Genomic DNA, 26,016 nt, shown 5'->3' with positions numbered 1-26,016 from the left:
CTGCCCAGATTTTCTGTGGATGTAGCGGCCACCCATGAACCACCCTATATATATATATATACTCTCTTAAAAATAAAGTATTATTATAATAATAATAATAAAAGCAATAAAATTTGAAAAATGAAAAAAAACAAACAAACAAACAAAAATAATTTTTAATGGAAAAAGAAAAATAATATTTTAAATAATTAAATATTTGTCTAATTTTTAATGTAAAATTTTAAGTAAATAAATTTTTATTTTTATAATATATTAAAAAAAAAAATTTGTATTATTGAATTGAGATGGAAATAGGAAAAAATATAGGAAAAGGCAAAAAAACAATTGAACATGGATCATCACAATAAAACTTTCAATTAATTAATCAATCACAAGATAAATGAATTTCAAAATAGTAAGAAGATAATATATGTGTAAAAATTTAAAATGTTGTATGAAATATTTGGTAAAGGCACAAAATAACGCGAGGTTAACGGTAAACTAATTGCAATAGGTGCAGTTTAACTAATATACAAAATCGTTTTTTCACCCAAATTTGGCAATATAATTTTAAGCAAGATTATGTTTTTTTTTGTTTAAAAAATATTTTTGAATGGATAAATTGATTCAGCACCCTGGAAAAACATGTGGGCACTTAAGTTCACAAACTAAACAACTCAAACTTGAATTTTTTAAAAGTCTTTGTTGGATTTTGGTTAAAATTTACCCCAAAAAATGTGAAAAAAAAGAAGGTCATTTTGTTTATTAGTTAGACTATGCTATTGCTATATATCATGTATATAATAATTTCTTGTCTTAGTGTTGGGACATATTTAAATATTGAAGTTGGTGTTTTTCTAGTCAAATGATGGGTGATGATAAAGGAGCATAATGTCAAAAGATGTGGTAAAAAGTCATTATCACTTGGTTTTTTTATAATTGGTTTACCAATTTGTATATAAATTAATTCATTTATCAAGGGAATGATGGAAATGAATCAGTTAGGGCTTGAAAAAGTTATGCAAATTGGAAGAATTCCTTTCTCTGAGGTCAATAGAATTTATGGGGGTGAATGGGATTATAGTTTTCCTATTTTTAAATTAATTTTCTCTATGTTTCTTCAAAAGGCCTAGATATCTTTAGGTATCGTTCAATGTGGATCATATCCAAGGGAGGTTCTTTGGCATCTTCCTAGTTGGTCAACATTTGCGGGGAAATTCATTCCAATTCACTTTCAATTGTAGGTAATGACACTTCTCTACTAATCGGAGTTCATCGTCGACAGATTGTAAGAAGTGGATTCATATACATGAAAACTGAGGAGGACTGGGGACAAGCTAAGGGTTTAGTTATGAGAAATGTAGTTTCACTAGGGAGGTCACAAACCTGCATGAATCCAAAGGAAAAAGGAACTCAACATAAGCAAACCATAGCTTAATTGGATGCCATGGATGCAACAAATAAATATTACAAAAGGTTTTATGCCTCAAATAAAGAGGAAGTGGAAAGAATAAAAAAATTGATAAAAAAAAAAGTGATACTTCTATGGAGATGGTTGTTGCTGAACTCTTAAACAAAGTTACATATAGAAGTTTTTCTAAATGTTAAGATACCAAATATTATTTGGCTTTTCTAAAAATTAAGATACCAAATAATATCTAGCTTTTCTAAAAATTAAACTACCAAATATCTCAAATTGATTGGAATTTTATTAGTTTAACTAATCATTTCATGGTTTGTAGAGGAAAAAGGTAACTTTTTTTTTCTTTTCTTTTTTTCAAAAGGTGGAAAAACCTATCAAACTCAGTTTGTCAAACCAACAGTGAGGACAACCATCTCTAGCTGCTATCCGCGAATGTTAGTTTAACACATCACTGTTATCAAGGAAAACCACGCCACCTGAAATAACCCGCTGGTGGTCCGTAAGGGAGCAGGCTTTCACTCCTGCCAGATGCCTCTGGGTCTTGGGCCGTTAACCTGTTTCCTTACGTCCGAGGAAGACGAGCTCTTAGCCAAGCAGAAGCAGTTTTAGGGCATACTCCAGGCCCATGGAAAAAGGTAACTTAACAACTCATTCTAGAGAAATAAGACATTTTGGATAAGAAATTGAAAATAGAAAACTAAAATAATGAAAAGAACTAAATGAAAATTATTTTCTATTATTTTTCAAATTTTATAACAAAAATTTGAATAATTTTTATTATTTCTCAAATTTTATAACAAAATTTTGAATATTTTTTATTATTTCTCAAATTTTATAATTAATCATTAAAAAATATAAAAAATAATGATATAAATAATTTCAATTATCACACTTATTTTTCCAAACTTCAAAACTCAAACTTAACATTATAATAATTTTTATAGTTTTAATCGATAAATATCAAACTTAACATAACATTATAATATTTATTATAATTTTAATCGATAAATAACTAATTAAAACATGTAAAGTATTTATCTCGTGTTTATCATTAATTTCAGATACAAAACCTGTGCATATCTTTATAGTGGAATGAAATTATTATACCATGACAGGTGGATAGTGACCTGGTTGGAAATTTGTAATGAAATCATTTTATGGTGACGTGTGGATGGTGACCCCGGTCGGAAATTTGCATGTGAGATAGAGATGATTAGTAAATTTCCTTGGGATGTATCTTCCTCAACCTCCAAGATGTTGATGCCTCATTTTCTTCACATGGGTAAATGCATTGCATCATGATTTTTATTGGATTTGATGTTGCGAAATTTGAAGGTTATTATTTAATGTCATTACTTTTTAAATGTGACATTTGAAGGCTATTATTTAATGTCAGTACTTTTTGAATGTGAAATCCAAACGCTATTATTTAATGTGATTCGTTTTTTCAAAAAGTTCACACCGAAAAGTTCAAAGTAGACTTTTTCGGGCTTATATTAAGCGGTTGAGCTTTGGGAGATGGAGATGTGGTTGTGCTTATGTAGAATGTGCGTAATAATGTTTTATTTAAAATATTTATTAAAGTTTGATAGTTTAAAATTAGGAGTTGTTTTTATGTGATTTTTTTGGAGTTTTTGGGTGCCGGAATTTGGTGGAAAAAATTGAGGTCAAATATTTATTTGTGTTATTTAAACTAGTTTTTTTTACTAAATATATGGATTAAGCACCTTGAAAAACCCTTAGAACATTTCTATTGTGCAGGGTTACCCATCAAAGTTGTGATTTCAATGAATTCCTGCCAAATTTTAGAGAAATTAAACAGGAAAATCTACCGGAAAAACTTCCAAAAAGTCGCACTAAAAACAACTCGTTAAAATTATACGAATTAAAATTTGATAGTTAAAATTATTTCGTATAAGATATTTTTATTTAAAATATTAGTTAAAGTTTGATAGCTTAAAATTATTTCGTATAAGATATTTTAATGTAGGGCTTAAAGGTTTGTGTTTGAATTTGTTTTTTAATATTTTTATTAATTATATTTAAAATTTTATTAGATTTTTAAACTGTAAATTTGAATTATTAAGTTTATTTTAGAGATTTTTAAGACATTGAATTTATTTATGTATTCAAAAATGTAATTTAAGTAATGAGAATTAATAATTTTATTAAGAATTGTATTGTTTTATTTTTGTAAAAAAATGTTAAAACATAGAATATTTAGACTCTACCTATTATTAATTTTAAAAAATTATTAATTCACTATTGTAGCTTACTTTTCCTTTAATATATATCTTCTTACATATTTATTCACTTGGAGAAGGACATATTGAAATCCACACCATTCATTTTTTTATGAAACTCGAGATTAACAAGTTCTTGAATCCCTGTAGCCACATGTGAAGGAAGTTTGATACTAACCTTGGCATCATAGGGCCCTTGTATGGTAGATTGAAGAGCAAGATTATGGTGATCTCAGGTATCAACAATTTTTCAACAGTATTTGCATTTGGCTCAACACCTAGTGAGCTTCATTCCCAAGCTTGAATATTTCCAACAATTATGTGTGCGCGTGTATGCGCGCACATGCACATGTGTGTGTGTGTGTGTGTGCGCGTGTATGCGCGCACATGCACATGTGTGTGTGTGCGCGCACGCGTGTATGCGTGCGCACATGCACATGTGTGCGCGTGTGTGTGTGTGCGCGCGTGCATGCCCACGCACATGCACTGTGTGTGTGTGTGTGTGTGTGTGTGTGAGAGAGAGAGAGAGAGAGAGCGCACATGAATATGTGTATATTTCTTCACGAGCAAAAGGATCTCTAACCTAACATATCTTGAATTGAAAATGAATCAATGATGAAGCTTAATAGAAATTAACGATAACATTTCCTATGTGTGGTGCATTTCCTTGTTTTGATTCATTGTGTCAATGGTTGTCACGTATGACATTCAATAGTTCCAAAAGTAGCATAATTTTGTAGAGAAACTAAAAAAAATTGGTATGTTATTGCCTCGTCTTCATTTCTTCTCCACTTTTCCTTTTCTTTGGATGCATTTGTACTAGCATTTATTGTCATCATCCTTGCATTTGCATGTGCCCACAACCCCATTTTTTTCATTGACACCACCATAAACGAATTCCTCAAGCTTCAATTCATGGAGACTGTCTAGGCCATAGCTTTTGAAGAATTAAGTTTTTTGAAAATTCTTTACATAGTAACATTAGTTGCTTAAAGCTAAGATAGATCCTCATATAAGACATTTGCTTGAAAAATAAAAGGTTGGTACAAAAAATATTCATGTTCCAAATACTATAGGATCCTTGTTAAATTCATCGAAAACATAACATTATTTATTGTTTGTGTTTCATCAACTACTTCATAATTCAACTTTGTAGATCAACAGTCCAAATTTTACAAAGACTACTGGATTACAAGGCTCTAGATTACTGGTGACAAAATTCTAAGATGAAGAGATAGCAAGGTGCCATACTCACCCATTTATAATGGCACATTGGCAGCCTTTAAATAGACTAAAGGTTGAAAGATTGATCTACTTAGGGCTTGGCTTATGTTGATATAGGCCTTAATTAGCATATTGTTGTCCTTTATTTTTCTTTTTTCATGAAAACTCTTGTTTTTGTATCAAAAAAGTGTTGCAACCTCATTGGTAACCAATCTAACACATTGTGTTTTCAAAATAGTTAATGCAAGATTATTTTGGAGAAAAGGTACATCCCTCCTACAGAATAATTCATTAGCTACACCAAGGTTCCAATTCAAAAAGAATCAACATGCATATATTCTTACATAAACTCCTAGCAATAAACATACAAGATTTTAAAAAATTCGACTTTGTGTCCACATTATTTTGACCTACTTTATCCATTTTTATTCCTAAGTGATGTTGTTGCACCATCTCAACCTTCTTCTCCACAATTAAACCCACGGACAAATTCACCTTGCACTCTAGCTTGGATCATGCCATGATAATTCATTAATATCCTGAAACAGTATGTTTAAGGAGGTTGTTCTCCTGCTCCAATTCATGGATCACATTATGCTCAATTATAGTTTCCTCCCTGTCATGTGCCTCTTGCTACATTCTAATATGAGGATTCATGCTAGCAATGGCAATTTCAGAATCCAAAATCCACGATTCCTAAATTTTCGATTGTCTCTTAAACTCTTAAATTTCATAATTAATGCATTTCTTTATGTGTTTGTACCCTTGCCACATGTTAATGGCCAAAAAAAATAGTGACAAAGCATCCCTATTCTATAGACACTTCTTTGAATCATCACTATTTGCAACCCTTGTCAATAGGTTCAAGTATGTGCATTGGTTCTTCTCCATTCTATAAACTATAACTCTTGGCCAGCGTGAATATCCTTTATCCCAAGGATACTACCACTAAATTTCACCCCAATTATTATTCACACACTTATGAAGATACTCCTAACTACCAAAAAACTTCAAGAAATGAAGTTGATCCATATTGGATCAATATATTACTTGTCATCAATCTCAATGCTTTTAGAATGGAAAATTTGGAGAAATCAACTTGTGGGGTAATTTTTACTAGAAGTCCTAGTTTGGAAATTTTTAGGTCAAAAACTTCAAGTGTCATTTTGAGGCCTTACATTACCACTTTTGTGGTATTAATCTTACTAGAGACCTAGATTCGATAATCTACACATTGATATCTTTCAAATCAACAATCGCGTCAATCAGAACTCGTATGAGAGAGTTATGCTTCCTAGAGGTTGACCTATCGAAATTGGTGTCCATAATTCAAAAGGATGCCATGTTAGCCCTCATTTATCGTGGAAAAGGATCTAAACACATGCATACTACGAATAAAAATCTAGAAGGGTGAATTTTTAACTCATATGAGGGTTGAATGGGTCAAATTTAACCCCTATTTGACTATCGAGCTATGTTATAACTCAACCACTAAGAGGAGAAGGGGTTCCATTATATTTGAATGCATTTTATTCCATAAATGAGTAGCTTAATTGAGAGTGGATATAGAGAGGGAAGTCATAGATATTTTGTGTATTGTAGCATCCCATGCGCCACAGGTCTCACTTCTTTGTACTTGCTTCCCTTTCCATTCATAGAAAGAGGGAGTAGAGCAACCTCGCTTTCCTGCTGGGTTTTTTCCTGAAAGGATTTCTTAGGTCATATTTTGTGTTGTTATGGTTGTAAGTGATTTATTTTTATATGTTGTATATTTTCTACATTTTATATATTGCATGAACAAAAACAAAAACATAATAAATCTAGAATTCTAAGGAAAATAACCACCTTGGTATATATTTCATATTTTAAGTGTAATTTTATCAGATTTGTTGTGATGAATTGCCCAATGGAATATCAATGATAGTTTATGATTCAAAATTGTAGCACATTTCCTATAACTATAATTCCATCTTTTTCTAAATGATTCAATCCTATGGACACCATCATAAATGAATTCTAACACACGGGAGAGATCTCCCACCTTCTTCAAGGATGATGAGAAGGGATGGTTGATTAAACATCCCTTGCTTCATCCTTATCTATGAAGTGGTATATGTCATGTCATTATGGTCGATGAGGAATATGATTTAATGACCCATATAAATGGAACACTTAAAAACATGACTCATTAATATACCTATAATAGATAAATGTGATGAGGGCCCCTCTAAAAAAATTTGAGATTCCTTGCATTAAAATTTAAGGTAATAAAGTTCTCCCTACTCCTCGATTTCTCTAGAGAGTTCTTTGTTCAATACCACATGCCTCTTTATGTATTAAATTTTTCATTCAAGGTTCTTAGGACATGATAATATTCCACATCCTCTTTCATTATTCATTCAATGTTATTGCAAATTTGTTTTGACTTTCTTTAAATATTCTCCTTAATGATTTGATTAGTATCTTGGAATCCCCTATACATTTTGGCATCAATTAATCTCTTTCCCATGAATAAAACCAAGGCCTTTTCCTAGTTATTGATTACTCATCATAAATTCCATGTATATGCATTTCTTTCATCTTCTTTAGAAACATATATGATCCCCCTTGATCCTACTACGCCAGTGTTACCTTTTAAGACATCATCAAAAAATATCATGCACCTTTTTTATCCTAACTCCATCTTGTGGATGTTCCTCACTAAATATAATCTTCCATTTTTCCTCTAATCATATATATGATACTTGAATTTGAATCTCCATTTACCTAAAGTTGAGAAAAAAAATTTTTTACCTGTGACCTCTCTTATTGATCCAACTCTAGCCATAACATGCCCTTCAAACCATTAATCTAAATTTTCCCTACAAACAAACTACATGCCATTTTTTTTTTTTTTTTTGCAAATGACAAGGTTCTCTACTAAAACATTTATTTATTATGTATTAGCCAAATTTCTGAACAAATAAGTTTTGGAATTTCCATCCAAAGACATTTGAAGACCAATTTCCTCTGAAACAATCGTCAAAATCTACACACCCAACCAATGAACATTTTGATGCATGAGTTGGGAAGCATAACCCTTTCTATAATTTCCTTGCATGTATGCTTTTAGAATTGTTGAGAGAATTAGCAGTCAAAAAACATATGATATATTGTTTCATTTTCTACACAACTCGATTTCCATTGAATTCCTCTATTTTGTAAATTGTTGGTCATTAGCAACTTCCATGCACTGTGATCCAACAAAATGCATTTACCTTTACAAGAGTCGCCCTACCATATAAAGTGGCATATTCTTGATCTTGGTGGAGACAAAGATTTTAACAATAAGATGCTATACATGTCCTTCACCAAATAACATTTTATACTCCACCCCATTTCGCATGCCTTACTAGGATTGATCAAGGCACATCCAACAAAGTGTTTGAATAAGAGATCTACTTTATTTGAAGTCCTTAAGGGTGGGGGAAAATAATTTTCCATCCCTTCCAAATACCCTTGTCATCCCTTTATGAGATATATAATTTTTTTTGTGTATTCTTTCAAAAAAATAAGGTTTTAAAGAAGTCGGTACTTCTGTAGATTTCAGGGGGTTTCTTTGAAATATGATCGAACTAAAAAATTACTCAATCTCCTATCCCTAGCACCCAAGTTAGTATGGACTAAATTAATGGTGCTACAACCTGGTAATTAAATAGTTTCCATATTATCAAACCTCCATTTTGAGGCAAAGAAGAGTCCAAGAATTTCTTATGACCCACACTAAAATATTTATTGAGAACCACAAAATTCCACCATTCCTATGATCTAGTGACTAAATTCCACGTAATTTTGGTTCACATTATCATATTCATTAAAGTCAAATATTTGATTGCAATCTCTCCCCTACCTTTGTTGGATTTTATAATGGACCAATTAATCAAATGAGTTTTTTTTCTTGCATCCTCAAATTAATCACCTTATTCTCCTAGTCAAATACTTCATTATATATTTTGCCACTAAAATTACAAAACATTCATAAAGGGGAAGAGTTGAAATAATAGATTTAATTGGAATTATCTTTCATGTTGGATTAAATCATTTTAGTCAACAATGTTGAATTCATTTTTCTACTTTACTAATTATCCCTTACCATTCCTATGAAGTATGGTTTCTTAACAAAATTGGCATTCCTAGATATCTAAAGGATGTCCAAGACTCAACACTTGCAAAGCCTAATATTCTTGATATTTCCCATAATTATTCCTTTTATATCTTCCACCCATAAATTTGAATTTTCAAATTGTTGACCTTCGCCCTTAAAGCAGTTAAGAAGCTATCCAACACTACTTTGAATCTTTTAGTAATTATAGTCAATGCCACTCCTAAAAGTATTGTGTCATTTGCAAATTGGGATAATTGAATGATATCAAGAGTTAGTCTTGAGGGCTAACGTTAATGCTCTAATGACCAACCACATAAAAAATAATTATTATTTTCGTAATGTATCAAATGGGCAGAGAGTTGACAATGTAATTGATGCTTACATTAGATGGTTGAGAGGTGTTCACACTACAGTGCGGGGACAACAATGATTTACAAAGGTGGAGACTACCTGTCATGGCGATATTTAGATTAAGAAATGAAAATATAAGTTGTATGATGATGACCATCTAAGTTCTAAATGGAAAGAAAGGTAGAGTGCAAGGGAGAATTCCAGCTCTAGCTAGTGTTCATATTGTATAAGAAGATCAAGTTGCTTCAGAAATGAGCCATCATCCTAGTAAAGGTGCGACAGGAAACTTTTAGTCCTAAGGATGGTACATGGGAGAATGAGGATAGTACATGCGTATATAATTCACTTGTTATGCAATCAGATCACAAAATAGAAGAAAAGATAGATCAACGACTTGAAAATTAGCCTCTTCGAGTGGGAAACCTCCTTTGCATCACATAAGTTAACAATTCTTGGATGACACAAATGACAAGACCTCCTTGCTATATATAGGAGTTTAAGGGGTCACAATATAATCAGAGCCTACATAACAATAATAATGTAAGGGAACAACAATAACAATAGTGGGGTTCTATGGGGCACAACAATAACAATACGTGGGCTACATGGGCGCAACAATAAAAATAGGGGGCTACACTAGTATTATAGGGACCTCACATGCCCCTCTCCTTCAAAAGAGTGGACTTGAGTAGTTCTAGATTCTTTTGTATAAAATTCTCATCCTCCCATGTGGAACCTTCAATGGGTAAGTTCTTCCACTTAATGAGATACTCTGAAATTGAATGATTTCGTATTTGTCAGATTCTTGTTTCCATGACCGATTCAACCTCCAATATGATTTTTCCTTCTTCATCAAGTTCTAGCAATACTGTTTGAACTGGAAGCTTGTCAACGATAACCTCCTTTAAGCATGAAACATGGAAAACTGGGTGTACTCGAGAAGATGCAGGCAACTCCAATTTGTATGCCATAGTACCAATATTTTGCAACACTTTGTAGGGACCATATTACTTGGGTGATAATTTATTATCCTTCTTAGCTTGCTTGAGGGACATTTTTTTGTATGGTTGTAGCCTTATAAATACCCAATCACCTACATCAAAACTTATTTCACTGTGATGTGGATCTGCCTATTGTTTCATTCGATTTTGTGTTAGAGTGAGGTTATCCTTTAAGAGTTGGAGAACTTCTTGTTGATGCTCGATGTGATCTTCCACTACTTGAGCCTTAGAATTTTCTCTTAAAAATGATGTGATGGACAGTGGATGATATCCATAAAGTGCCATAAATGGGGTCATTTTTGCTGCAGTATGGAAGGAAGTGTTATACCACCATTCAACCAAAGGTAACCACTTGACCCATTGTGTTTTTTTATCAAATACAAAGCAACGAAGATATCCTTCCAAACATTTGTTCACTATCTCAGTTTGTCCGTCAAATTGAGGATGATAAGATAAGCTATGAGATAATTGAGTACCATGACAAGAAAATAATTACTTCCAAAAATTTCCAGTGAAAATGGGATCTTTGTACTTATAATAATCTTTTGGTTTCCATGTAGATTTTGAATTGTTTTCATAAATGCAGTAGCAACTGTGTTGGCTTTAAAAGGATGAGATAATGCAAAAAAGTGTGCATACTTGGTAAGTCATTCAACTACCACCATGATGAAACTCTTCCCTTCAGACTTGGGTAAACCTATGATAAAATCCAAAGGGACCTCCTTCCAACATTGACTTGGAATGGATAAAGGTTGTAACATACTCGGGTTCTTAATTGTCCTAACTTTATTTTGTTGGCAAACCAAACATTATGCCACAAACTTCTTAATATCATATTTAAGGCCATCCGAAAATAAAATATTTCTTGACCTTGTGGTAAGTTTTTAAAAATCTTGAGTGTCCTCCTAAGGGGGGGTGGGGGGGGGGGGGGGGGGGGGGGGGGGGAGAGTTGGGTTGCGTGTGCAATTCCAACCGAATCTTTTGTTTGAGTTGGGAACTCTTAGAAATATTTAAGTGATATTTGTACCATAATGAACCATTTTTCCAGATAAATGTATCAGATGTACTGGGATCTTGCTGCAACTTTTGAATGATTGTCCACACCTATTTGTCATTCTGCCATTCATCCCTTGATTTTGTTATCCAATCAGGTTGGATAATAGAAATGGCACAGAGCAATGCTTCCACATCCTCATCCTTTCTTGAGATTGCATCTGCAACAACATTTTTCTTCCCTTTTTGTAGAAAATTTCAAAGTCATAATACAACATCTTTGTGACCCATCTTTGTTGCTCTTCTAAAGATAATCTATTTTCCAAAAGGTATTTAAGGCTATCGTGATTTGTTTTTACCTTAAAGTGTGTTCCCATTAGGTAAGGTCACCATTGCTTTAGTGCTTATAGTATTTCCAACATTCCCTTCTCATAAGTGGGTTTGTGTAAATACTTTCTCTTGATTGGATGACTTTCAAGAGCAATGGGTCTTCCTTATTGCATTAAAACAACACCAATTTCAATTCCTGAGGCATCACATTCCACAGTAAAGGTTTTTGTGAAGTTTGGTATAGCTAAGACTAGTACTTGGCACATGGCCTCTTTAAGCTCTTCAAAGGCCTTAGTTTCTTCTGGAGTCCAAGAAAATGCATCTTTATTTAGTAATTTTGTTAGAGGCCCTACTATTCTCCCATAATTCTTAACAAACTTGCGATAATACCTTTTCAACCAAAGAAATCCTTGAAGATGCTTTAGGGTTCTATGAATTTTCCATTCCTTAATGGCTTTAATTTTGTTAGGGTCTACCTTAACACTCTCATGAGATACAAAATGACCCAAATATTCTACCTCTTGTACTCCAAAGAAACATTTTGAGGTTTTTGCATATAATTTTTTATCCTCTAATAGTTTGAGCATCCTTCAACATGTTGAACATGATCCTTCCAAGACTTGTTTTATATAATTATATCATCAAAAAATAGTAACACAAATTCTACAAGGGTTTGAAAATGGAATTCAGAAAACCTTGAAATGTGGAAGGTGCATTAGTAAGGCCAAAAGGCATGACCAAAAATTCATAATGACCTTCATGAGTTCTGAATGTTGCTTTTGGAATGTCTTCAGTCTTCATTCTAATTTGATGATATCCTGAATGAAGATCCATCTTGGTGAAGTAAATTTCTCCATGTAATTCATCCAACAATTCTTTTTTTTTGCTAAGGCAAGAGCGGATCCTTCTTATTCAATTAAAAAGAGAAATATTGTACAATCAGCCACCTCGGCGGTGGGGCTCACCAAAAGGACAGGCCCACCCCAATCCACGGTCATGAGACGACAAAATGAACCCAGGGACGCAGCCCACCAAAAAAAACCAGTCGTCCAAAACTGAGCGTTGGATCCTAAGCTAAAGATCTAGCAGATGAAAAACATATCGGGAGGCCAACATGCTCACCTTTTAACCAACACATCGGACCCGATACACCCTGTAAACCATAATTTATAATCATATCGGGTCCATTTTTGGCTTAACCAGCGATCACTTTTACCGCCCGAAATCCACCATTTGCACGCGATTCCCATGGGGTCATGCAAACAGCTCGAAACATAACCGTTGTATCGGTCCCACCAACATGCACGTTCAATCCTGGTTGTTGAATGCCCTCACTTGATCCAACAGTTTGGGATCATATCGCGCAGACTAAAAGCATTGATAGTTAGCGCGCGATGAGGGCGGTATTTCCTCCCCACCCAAAGCCATGTGTCGCGTGGTGAGTGGAATCGCTCCCGATTGTGAAAAACCGCTTCCAGCCTTAAGAGCTTGCGATAAACTGGAAACCACCCCGAGGGTAGTAAAGCGATCACCGGAAAACAAACGGGGGTTTGCGCTTGCCGAGAAAGTCTGGATTCTGGCGCAAGGGCCAAAGGAAGATGAAGATCCCTCCTTCCGTCCATCCCGCTGAGACTGTTGGTTTGCTGTTACCTGGGTTAAGGAGATCGACATAGACCTGCATTCTAAAAAGGACCTCACATAAGTCATAACATTTCATAATGAATCCAGATCGATAAGACCCTTCTGTGTGGCTCTACTTCGGAAATTCTGTCTCTTGATCTTTCCTGATGCTGCTGTCGGTCGCTGATGGCCCTGGATGAGCATCCCTCCTTCAACCTGTCATCCGTAATCTCCTCCCACCAACAGCACAAGTCGGTGTGCTTGTTTCGTACTCCCTCATTTGCAAGCCAGTCCACAACTTTGTTGGCTTCCCTACGAACATGCACCAACCTAAGAGTTCTCAGCCTTCGTAGGTGCACTTGGATTCTTTGGTAGACTTGCAGAAGCCGCCAGTGTTCTGAGATTTTCTCTGGAGTAGCGCCAGCATTTATCCTCTTCACTGAGTTGATGACTAATTCTGAGTCAGCTTCAATGATGACATTGTGAATGTTGTGCTTGAGCAATATCTCCAGGCATGATTCCATCGCCATGAGCTCAGCCATATTGTTGATTGCTTCTCCTAGATAACCGTGGAAGATGATTTGTATGTTTCCTTCTTCATCTCTCAAGACCCCTCCATAACCAGCTTCTCTCGGATTCCCTTTTGAAGCCCCGTCTATGTTGAATTTTAAAAAGCCATTAGAAGGGGGTTGCCAAGAAGACTTGCCTATTGAGGTCTTCTTCTTAATCTGCATAGAACCCTGAGGGATATGAACCTTGAGCTCTAACTTCTTAAAAATTTTGGCCTCTCTTTGACCAATGGGTTTGCCAGTAGCTACACCTCCCAGGATATGAACAGTCTCTTTAAGTTGTTTAAGGATTAGCTTAAGGATGCTGCTCAGCGAACTTGTTTTCTCTTTGAAAATCCTGTTGTTGTGCTCCTTCCAGACATTCCAGATTATGAATCTTGGGGTCAGCATCCAGGCGGAGTTAACGATCTCATTGTCCGAAATTTTTTTTCGCCAATTCTTCAACATAGTAGTGATATCATTAACATTTCTGTCTGTCTGCTCAAAGACTTCTCCAACCCAATTCCACAGTATTGTGGTGAAAGTGCATCTATTCAGTAGATGATTTGTAGTTTCTTCTTGTTGTCTGCATAAATGACATCTTGAGGGGCCAACAAAGCCTCTTTTTCTTAGGTTATCCCATGTCAGAATCTTGCCTTGTTGAACCAGCCACTTGAACAGTTTTACTTTCATCCAATGAGGATTTTCCCAGATTTCTTTCCACGTCTTATCAGTGTTTGGAAGGTTTAGCCCTGCATCTATTCTTTTGGCTTCCTTAAGGTTGAAGAGACCTGTCTTGTTCTTTCCCCATCTTAGTTGATCATTCAAGTTTGAGTTCAAGATTTGTCTCTTGTCTAAAAGACCTTGAAGTGTTGTAGCTTGAGTATGCAACATGTCCATTCCACTGTAATCTAGAAGTTTCCAAGTTCTCCATTTCTTCTCATTCCTTTCTTGGTCCCAATAGTCACTTACCCACCTTAGTCCTTTGTTGATAGTATCGGTGTGAATGTCTGCTAATTCTTCTCTTTGGAGATTGTCCTCCTGCTGCCAATTGTCCTCCCAAAACCAAGCCAGGTTCCCATTTCTGATCTCCTAGAAACTATGGTTTTGGACTAGGGCCCTATTCTCCCATGCTCTATTCCAAATTGCAAAACCTTTTACCTCTCCTATCATTCTGATTAGATTTTCCTCCTGCCATTCGCTAGCATATTTGTGCTTCCAGAGTTTTTCCCAAGGGGCTTGTATTTCTTTCAACCATCTCCACCAGATTTTGGTGCCAAGAACTCTATTTAGAATTCTTGGGCCATGAAGATCCAAGCCACCATGGGACTTAGGTTTGCAAACTCTGTCCCATGCCACAAGGGCCCATTTCTTCTTTTCTTCACCTTTCCCCCAAAGAAAGTCTCTCTGAATGTTTCTTATATTGGTCATTACCCCGGCTAGTGCTGGAATGGCAGATAGCATATAGATAGGGATACTTTGGAGGACAGCCTTAGTGAGAACTAGTCTCCCTGCTAGATTTAGTGCTCTATTTGTCCATTTGTTGATATTATCTTTTAACTTATTAAGAACAGGCTCCCATATATCCTTATGAAGTGGTTTGTCAGTGAGAGGAACTCTCAGGTACTTCACAGGCAGTGACTTCCTTTGAAAGCCCAAAATTCTGGAAAGATTTCTTTGAATTGAAATATCTGTATTGAAAAAGAAGATATTTGATTTAGTGAGACTTACCTCAATGCTTGCTGACCTAGCAAACTCACTCAGAATCTGTTTGAATTATTTGGCTTCCTTAACAGTGGTTGTGCCTTGAAGCATAGTGTCATCCACAAATTGCTAGTGTGTCACCGTGCCCCCACTATGAGTGAGTCTCAGACCCTGAATTCTCCCTTCCTCCTTAGCAGCTCTGATAGCTCTTCCTAATCCTTCCATCATTAGAATGAAGAGGAAAGGAGAAAGAGGATCTCCTTGCTTGAGACCTCTAGATGGCTTGAAGGTTTTGGAAGGAGCGTCATTGAGAAGAATTGAACAGCTGGCTGTGGTAACTAGCGCCATAACCCATTTAATCCAATTGTGATCAAAGCCATAGGCTTTTAAAATTGCTCTTATGTACGACCAGCTAAGTTTTTCATAGGCCTTTTCTATGTCCAGTTGCATTATCATTCCTGCTTGTTTGTTGGTAATGAGTGAATGAACCGTTTCATGTGCTTGAATTATACTATCTAGAATTTGTCTTCCTTCCACATAGCCTGTTTGTTCCTCTGACACTAGGGTTGGGAGGAGAGGTTTGAGATGGTTGGCAATGACTTTGGATATAATTTTGTAGATCACATTGCATAATGCTATAGGTCGAAATCTGTTTGGAGAGGTGGCCTTCTCCTGTTTGGGGATTAAGGCTATGAAAGATTCATTGAGCGCCTTCAAGACTTTCTTAAATATTCGAGAGTCTTCCACCACCTCCAGGATGTCCTATTTCACTATCCTCCAACAAGCTTTGAAAAAGTCCACATTAAAGCCATCCGGGCTTGGTGCTTTCCCCTTTTGCATCTCTTTCACGCCTTCCTCAATTTCTTCCTCTGTTACTGGTCTATTGAGATTGAAATTATCTTCTCTGGTAACCAATTTAGGGATATACTGAGTGAATTTTTCCGTAAAATGGTGTCTATCTTCCGAGTTTTCCTCAGCAATTTTCTGAAAATGCTGCAGTAGAACCTTCTCCATCTCTTCATGAGTGTTTCTCTCTATACCATGCTGATCTGTAAGTTTCACAATTATATTGTTGTTTCGGTGAGCTATGGTGGATCTGTGAAAAAATTTGGTGTTTCTCTCCCCTTCTTTAATCCATTGTACTTTGGGTTTTTGTCTCCAAAGTATTTCCTCTCGAAGGCATATGTTGTCCCACTCCTGCTGGAGTGACTCTGCCATCTCTTTCCTTTCATCTGTGTAGCCTTCTATGATAATAATCTGGTTTATTTCCTTTAGTTTCCTTTCCACCTCTCTTTTCACTTTGAAGATGTTACCAAATTCCTTTTTGTTCCACTCTTTGAGTCTACCTTTAACGTGTTTGAGCCTGTAGTGAAGCAGGAACATCTTTGTACCTTGAAGGTGAAGCTCTTCCTTCCACCAATGTTCAATATTTGTGAGGAAATCTGAATGTGTGAGCCAAGCATTCTCAAACCTAAAGGGGGTGTTCCTTGGTTTTCCAAAAAGGGAAGCTTCCAATTGGATAGGTCAGTGATCTGAACCTCCAAAAGGTAGTTTGAGTGCAGTAATGCTGCTTCCCCTAGGAAGAAGTTCCTCTAAAACGATAAATCTGTCCAATTTTGAGGCCACTTGGGTAGGGCCCCCTCTTCTATTATTCCAAGTGAAGATTCCATTGCTTGTTTCCATATCAACCAATTTCATATTGGTGATGAAGTTCTGGAAGGCAATTGAGTCTCTCCGAAGTATTCTAGTTCCTCCTTTCTTCTCCATGAGTGATTTTGTTATGTTAAAATCACCTCCAAGAATCCATGGTAGAGCTGGGTATCTCTTTTTCATATCTTCCAGTGTTGTGAGGAATCGAAGTTTGTCCTCCATTGATTATGGACCATAGACATTGGTGATCATGTAACATTGCTTGTCACCCACCGGTTGGAAAATCAAAGAAAGGTGATGTCTGGATGCCTCCGCATCAATCACACCAAAATTCTGTGGATCCCAGAGAGTAAGAATACCACCAACATATTTATTTGCCTTAACTTCAAGGTATTCATATCTATTTACCCATTTTCTATGTTTTTCACGGATCCTCTCCACTGAGCATTTTGTTTCCTGAATGAATACTATGTCAGGTTTTTCCTCTCTAATCCTTTTACCGAGATTCCTCTGTTTTCTTCTACTCCCTAGTCCTCTAATGTTCTAGGTTGTGATTTTCATTGAGGTGGGGTTATAAAGGAGTAACTAGAAAAGTATTTCATCCTTCCTGAATCAATCATTAGCTTCCACACTCTAGTAGTAATTCTTTTTGTCTTTTTCTTCCCCTCCTCTTGCCTGGATTCTTTGTTAGTTTTCTTGTTATTAATCCTATTGAGGAAGTCCCTTTGTTTTCCTAGTTGTCAGGTACTCTTTTGAGTCCTGCAGTTGTTTGATGTGTCTTGTGAACGAATATCTGTTAGACTTTGTCCACCTCCTCCTGAGGGATGGAGTTTATTCCCAGGTTGCCTCCCTATTCTAGAAACTTTTCCAGCTCTAGGTTCTCCCTTTCCAGGATCTCCTGTAAATCTTGATCCTCTGTACCACTTTCACTTTGAGTCATTTCCTGGTATTTTTCTACTTCCATGGTACTCAAAGGGTCCATCGTGTGTTCATTCTGTTCTTGAGTGTACTCCATGCTATTCTCTTTTTCTTTCCCCCTTGCTGTCTGATTCTCTGTTCTCTCTTTATCCCCACCCTCAGCTTCTTTTTCTCCTAAGATCTCAAAATTGTTGTAACTTTTTGTTTTATCATTCACACTAGGGTTCTTTTGTGTCTTCCTTCCTCCTCCTTTTCCTTTTCCTCATACTTTGGTGAAACCTGTCTGGTCTTTTCCTTTGTTGGTATTTAGGTTTTCCTCCCTTCGATTGAGAGGACAGTCTCTGGATAGATGCCCATGCTCATGACATTTGTGACATCTGAAAGGGATATGTTCATAGTCAACTGCTTGAACCCATTCCTCATCATAGACTTCTAGAATGACCTCATCTGGAAGGGCTCTTGATAGGTCCATCTCTACACATATACGGGCATAGGATGTATATTTTCCCCTTAGAGTTGCCTCTGAAATTTTTAAGAAATGACCTAAATTATTTCCTATAGCTTTTAAAGACTCTGGCATCCAGTAATCTAAAGGTAAGAAGTATATTCAAATCCATATCGGTACCGAAGTGAAGGTTTCTCATTCTGGCACAAAGTTCATCGTCCATGGCCTCATATAGAGTCCAACAGCTGCAAAGAAGTATGGTCCTCCTTCAAATATTTTGTCCCTGTCTTCCATGTTCGTAAACACCACAGTGAAAAAACATTTGGATCCAAGATGAATATGTAACTCCCCCTTTGGTTTCCAGTTGTATTTTATCCAGGTGTACAACGCTTTCTCTTATGGCCAGATTCCCATAAATTTACATATAATGGCATAGTTAGCCATGTGAGCCCTGTGCGCTTGCAGAGCTAGATTGTTCAGAATAACCCGAGGTTTAGTTATGGTCTTGGGTTTACAGGGCCCCATCTTAGCTCTATTCTCTGACCCTTGACCTCTGTCTTCCTCTTTCTCCTCCCGATAGTCTTCTTCATGGGCCCCTTGATCTGCATTGGTTTTATTGCCTTTCGCCTTCTGAGTTTCTGTGTCTGTTGTCTTGACCTCCAAAGGCTGTGGAGGTTTGTTGTTTTTCCCTCCTCTTCCTCTGTTTGCTACCATATAACTATAGGAGGGAGTGGAGCTCCCTCCTCCCTGTTAAACCCTAGAACCAGAGCTGCCGCCTTCCGTTGTCTCCCGATCCAAAACTAGGAAGTTGTAAGTTTTCTCGTAATTCATCCAACAATTCATCAATGAAGGGAATGGGAAATTTATCTTTAACAGTGAGCTTGTTGAGCTCCCTATAATCCAGAAACATATGCCATGATTCATTCTTCTTATGCACCAATACTATTTGAGAAGAGAAATAAATTTGACTAGGTTGAATTATACCTGCCTCTAGCATTTTTGCAACCATACGTTCAATTTCACTCTTTTGGGCATAGGGATATCTATAAGGCCTCATCTTTGGAGGAACACTTCCCGGAATCAAGTGAATATCATGATCATAATAAGAACCAAGTGGGAGGTCTTTGGGAGTCTCAAATACCTTGGAATTATTGTCCAAGACTTTTTGGAGATATGGAGAAATATATGATTTCAATATTTGAACCTCTAATGAGCATAATTGTGAAATTACGCACCGTTGTTATTTCTTCAAAATATTTGTCATGCCATTAGAGCTAATTATCTTCCCTGGTTTCCTTATGATACCCCTTAATTCAATTTCCTTTCCTTCCCAAACAAATTTCAAGAAGAGTTATTGAAAATTAAAAGCTATTGTCCCCAAATATTGCATCCATTGGACCCCTAGTACAACATCAACACCACCCATTGGAATGGAAAGAATTGGGCTATTCAATACATATTCCCCATGGTTGGTTTGATATTATGATAGTTTCTAGAGAAATTTATAGTTCCTCCATTTGAAACCATCACTTGACACTCTAGTGTTGGATTTAGAAATCAATTCAATTCCTTGACTATCTTACAATGAATAAAATTATAGGTACTACCTAAATCAATCAACACTATTACATTTTTCTTCTTGGTATATCCTTCTATCTTGAGAGTTTGAGTGGTAATTCTCACCAATGCATTACAAGATATGGTTGGATTATTTTCTTCTTTCTCTAGGGTTGGTTCCTGGTGTATATCCTCTTCTTTTGATGTTTCTTGTTCATTTTCTTCCTCCTATTCACAATCTATGTAAAATAATTTCTTCTCTGCACACTTATGACCTTTAATATATTTGTAATCACAACTGTAACAAATCCATTTCTCTCTTTTCCTCTAATTGTTGTGGTGTCAACCTTGTAGGTTGTTGAAGGCTAGGAGCAGCAACACTTCCATCTTTATAGTTTTGAGTGGTAGACTTCCTTGTTGCCATAATTTTTCTTTCAACTTTTCTTACCACCCTAAATGCCTTCTCCAATGAATTAGGTTCCCGAAATCGAACCTCATGTTGGATGTTATCCTTCAAAGTCCCTATGAAGACATCAATCCTATGCTTCTATAGAATATCAGTTACCCTGATATTCAATTTTTGGAAGTCCTCAATGTGCTCTTCCATTAAACCCTTTTGTTTGAGATTTATCAATTGGCTAAAGAAGGTGTTACTCTTTGTATCCTCATTATTTGTTATCATTTCCTCCATAAAAATTAACCAAGTAACAAATCATTTATGAGAACAAATCCATCGATACCGTACAAACTGATTCGGTTCTAAATATAAAGATGTAATGTGTACCTTTTGTGTGTGTTGCACATCATGTAGATCAAAATATTGCTCCATTTGTAGTATCCATGTTATCAGATCCTTGCCATCAAACTTCTTTATATTGAACTTTGGAATGTGGTTGGTATTCAATCCAAAGTTAGAGTCTCTAAAATCATGATTAACATTCCTTTTGTTCTCATCATGAGTTTCATGGAATACCTTTTCGCCATTAGGAAGCATTTCTTGTAGCAACTTTGTCAAACCTTCCATGTATGCTTTTAAACCATTCATGTCGCCTTTTATATATGCTTTTAAACCATCTATGTCACCTTTTATTTATGCTTTTAAACCATCCATGCCCCTTTTTAAGCCACCCATCTCCCCTTTTAGTTCATCTTTGGTTGCTCTTTATGAGAGCAAAATTTGTTGCGCTTAGTACCGTAATTTTCAGATATCATGTTGCAATTATTCCTCTTCATGCGTTATATTAGAGCATTATAAGGGATTAATGGGTGTAGAATTATTTTGTTTTGGAGGAATTTTATAACCCAATACTAATATCTATGTTTCAATATTCCCTTGGAATCACTTCAAATTGGTTTTTCCAACAAAGTTGTGCATTTAAAAAAAAATACATACATTTTTCTTGCTTTTAGGAGCTCGATATTGAAACGGTTGTAGCTCTATAATTTTGACTCTACAAGGTTTGAAATTTCTTACTATGGCATCCTTTTGAGTATTATTTCCAATGCCAAAATTCATACTGAGATTGGATTTGTCAAGATAAAGGTATGTCCAACCTCCCACAATGCCCTGTTTATGTATTGGTTCAATAGAGCGAACTTGTAAAAAATTCCACATATCACTATTTCAACCTTTGTCCATAAAAATGATACACAAACAACTAAAGTTTGTTTGATTTTGGTCACATTTTACAAAATTCAAATTTGATGCTCGTAGAAAAATTTATGATGATTTTCCCGAGGTCACCTGTTTGAGACTGAATTCTGGAGCATGAAAAAACCCTAACTTATTTTAACCATATGTAAAAAAATATAGTGAACCAAGATCTAAAATTTCTACACGAAGTTCACCAAGGTTTCAGCTCCACATGGTCGAAATTTCAGCTTCTGAAGACTTTTATAAAAAAAATTGTAGAAGAAATTCCAAGATGACATGTTTAAAGCAATGAAACCCTAGAATCCAAAGGCTCGGATACCAAATTCTATGTAACTAGATCACAAAACAGAAGAAAAGATAGACCAATGACTTGAAAATTAGCCTCTTTGAGCAGGAAATCTCATTTACATCACATAAATGAACAATTCTTGGACGATACAAATGACAAAACCTCTTTGGTATATACAGGAGTCTAAGAGGTCACAATATAATCAGAGCCTATAATAATAATAATGTAAGGGCACAACAATAACAATAGTTGGGTTCTAAGGTGTACACCAATAAAAATATGGGGGCTACATGGGCACAACAATAAAAATAGGGGGGCTACACTAGTATTATAGGGACCTAACAACACTAAGGATGGTGCATAAATAAAAGGGAGAGGAATGAAACATCTCTTTATTTACCCCTTGTGTATATTTAGGCTAGTGGCCTATGGATCCTATCTGCAAAAATGTCAATAGTCCTAGAAATGTAAATATTTAGTCACACTGATATTAATAGAAAACACAACAATGTTGCAAATTAAGTCAGATAAGAGAGGTGGGGGGCTAGGACTCAATGAATGGGAAGGGGGTGTTGATACCTTTTTCTTTGTTTGCATAGATTATCCGGTTTCTTGATGCTTCATAGAACTTCCACACTTATGTGGAGGTGAGAGTAATTTTACTTAGTAACATTCCAATAACTTAAACTCTCCATCTTGCAATGACATTATAATGTAGATAGAGAGAAATATTATTAATTCATCGTCCCTACACTCACGTCCTACCATGTTGTCGACCACACATTCCAAAATAACTTAGTTATTTGTTAACATCCTTTGATCCCATGCAAAGGAATAACACTTAACTCATCCTCTTGCACTCGCATGACCTCCCACATTCCACATTCCAAATAGAGCACAATTTATATTTTCAAAGTAATATGGCACGTTGTTCTCATGTATATCATACAATAAAGATGGTTGTTAATAATTTCAATGGTCCATAGCTTACCAATGGTATTCTATGCTACCCTAAGAGGTCAAGCTTTGTGGATGTTTAAGATAGCCAAAATTGGTTGCATGCCTAAAGCATTTGATTTCAAAGAGTTGGTATTGTGGTGTGCTAGAAATTTCAATTCCAGGTATATATTTGTTGAGGTAAAGAGAAGTGGAAATACTTTTAACACCTTGACTCCAAATATTTTTGGAAGGGTGTTATGACATATAGTACCAAACAGAGTTGTTATTCTCTTTGAGACATATTTATTTTTGGATGCTCAAGGTGGTGGGGTGAATTTGCTTAATGATTTTCTAGTTCAACACCCTACTCCATCAACTAATCCCATCCAGATTAATATATCCATGTCTCGATAAAAGGATTTTGTGTGGCTCTTTATCTACCTCACAAGTTAGTTTTGAACTACTTATGTCCCTAGGTATGTCTTATATATTCTTCATTTATCAATACGAATGGGTGTTGTTTTCAACTGGGCCAAAATTATCTCTAATGAGATTTCCCACTAATTTTAAACTTTTTCTAGGTCAAAAGGTTCTTCAAGACCTCTTATCTTATGTTCGTTATAGTTTAATATAATACATTTGAAGTTATGCTCCCAAGGGGAATGTTTATTTTGAAGACCCAGTTCATTGTGGTATCTTAAGTTATGGACACATAAAGCAATGTATCTTTTTATTGAATTCAAAATTCCTTCATTAGTAAGTTTAGATGCATGCTTTAGGGATGGATACAGATAGGCTCATAGAGGTAGTTGTATATAATTTTCTTAATATAAAGGGATATATGTATTTGACAATAAATTCATGTACATAAGGCTTATTGGTTTTTAATGGAAACCCTTCCTTCTTCTCCATTTAATATGCGATATATTTTTAATTGTGAATTATGTAGAGAATACAAAGTGGTCTATTTTAATTGATAAAAGAGGAAATGACACTATATTCCTATGCCTTTCAAAAACGTTTATGATTCAGTGATAAATTCATCTAACCTTGTTGAAATGGATAGATATTTTGATTCTTTCCACATGAAGGAGGCTAAAGCACAGAAGGATTTTGACCCAACAAGAATTTTCATGACTCGCGTGATTTCAATTGGTTATGGATCTAATAGGTCAAAGGAAGTAACAGAGGAAGTAGATGATAATTAAAATGCACTCATGGATACTAAAATGGTCACTACAACCAACAAAAATATTCCCAAGAAAAAGGAGCATGTCAACTAGGATGAGATGAACACAAAGGCAAGTTCAAATACTTGTACAAGCATAATCCTCTCCAAGAGGAAGACAATCAACCTCAACACAAACTGGGAGATAAATATATGACTAGTGTAGATGGTGATTTTGTCCATCATTCTCACAAAATTTCCCCTTCTAATTGTCAAAATCATGGTGTTACTATAGAATGATGGAAAAATAATGAGGCATGTGTTAGTGATGGGGATGATGGAGACCACTCTCAATTCTAGTTCGAAAAAGCACAATTATTACACCTATTTCCAATAGGAGAAAGAACATTGGTGAGAACAACACTCGAGAACCTAGGAAATTGGAGATGAGTATAGCAGATATGGAAGTTGATGACCCTAATAAAGTGCCCACTTATGCAACATTAAAAATTATTGAAAGTAAATTTATTGTAGAGGAATTGGCCTATAATGGGCCAAATATTTTGGAGGAAAAATATGCGTCATTGTACCATGCCAAGTATGATAAAGAGACCAAGAGATTGCAAATTGGGAGAGTTAATTTAAAGGATAAGAATATTAGAGGAAAATGGAATTCTAAAATTGAGATTAAAGGTTTAAATCCTTTATGTGTTCAGATTTCATCAAGCCACGAGTGATTCATTGGATCACTCAGTAAGTGAACAAGAATTAGAAAATGTGAAATTAAGGAAAATAATAAGTGATCTTGAATCTTCTTTAAGTATTAAGCCCTTACTTGCAAAAAAATTATCTATGATGGCCTTGAATGAATTCTATAAGGAAGCATCCATTTCAAATTCCAAAGTCAAGAAAGTTTCTAAGTTACTATTTAGCATTAGAAAGTATGTTGCCACAAATGTAAACAAAAGACTTGATGTAATTTGGAAGTCTGAGAAGTTGTAATGGTTTTAGGTGCCATGATAGGAAAGAATCATTTTTTTAGGGAATACTTGTAGAAGGATCTAGAAAGGGATGAGCATTTTTACAAAAACATGATGAGCACCTTTGTTGCAGAGGAATCTAATCTAGATAAATTTACAATACAAAACAATAAATTCCTTCTAATAATAGATTAAATTAAATACTAGTTAGTTGGCTTAGGAGCATAGGTATCCTTTGATAATCAATACCAATTGTGACAATATTGAAGGAAGGAATACATTGTTTCTGAAAGTTGTTGATATTGTAAAAGAACTTGATGGTTCACCCCTAATAGGGGATTCAATATTTAGGATAGTCACACATAATACATAATGATTTACATTGAAAACCCAAATAGGAAAAACAAGCAAATCGTTTAGAGCCACACCTCTAATTTTTATCCTTAATCAACTTCATTGTTTACAATACAATATATAAGATCTCACAACATCCAAAACCTATAATCCATTAACCTAGATTAGATTGGAACTGTATTTCTTTAACTAGAATCTGAAAATCATGTGCCACAAAACCACCAAAAGCAAAAACTATGCCAAAAACCACCAAAAACGGATGCAAAAAACTATTCAAAAAAATTATTTCGGCATCCACCCTTGAAACCCCACCCTACTACACCTGATGCATACGTAACATGCATGAGGATAGTCGTGCAAATAATGTAACACATACCCAATATAATAGAGAATTTGGTAAAATAGGAGTGATACTTTCATGGGGATTGTTGATGCTAAGCTCTTGAATTGGGTTGTTAACACAGGGTTTTCTAGAAGTTGAGACATTGCATACCTCAAATTG

The sequence above is a fragment of the Pinus tabuliformis genome, chromosome 1_1 (genome assembly GCF_031772625.1).
Source record: "Pinus tabuliformis cultivar Carrire ecotype Pingquan chromosome 1_1, CPIR1, whole genome shotgun sequence".
In the NCBI taxonomy this organism is placed as follows: Eukaryota; Viridiplantae; Streptophyta; class Pinopsida; order Pinales; family Pinaceae; genus Pinus; species Pinus tabuliformis.
Note: the sequence above shows the minus strand (reverse complement) of the source record.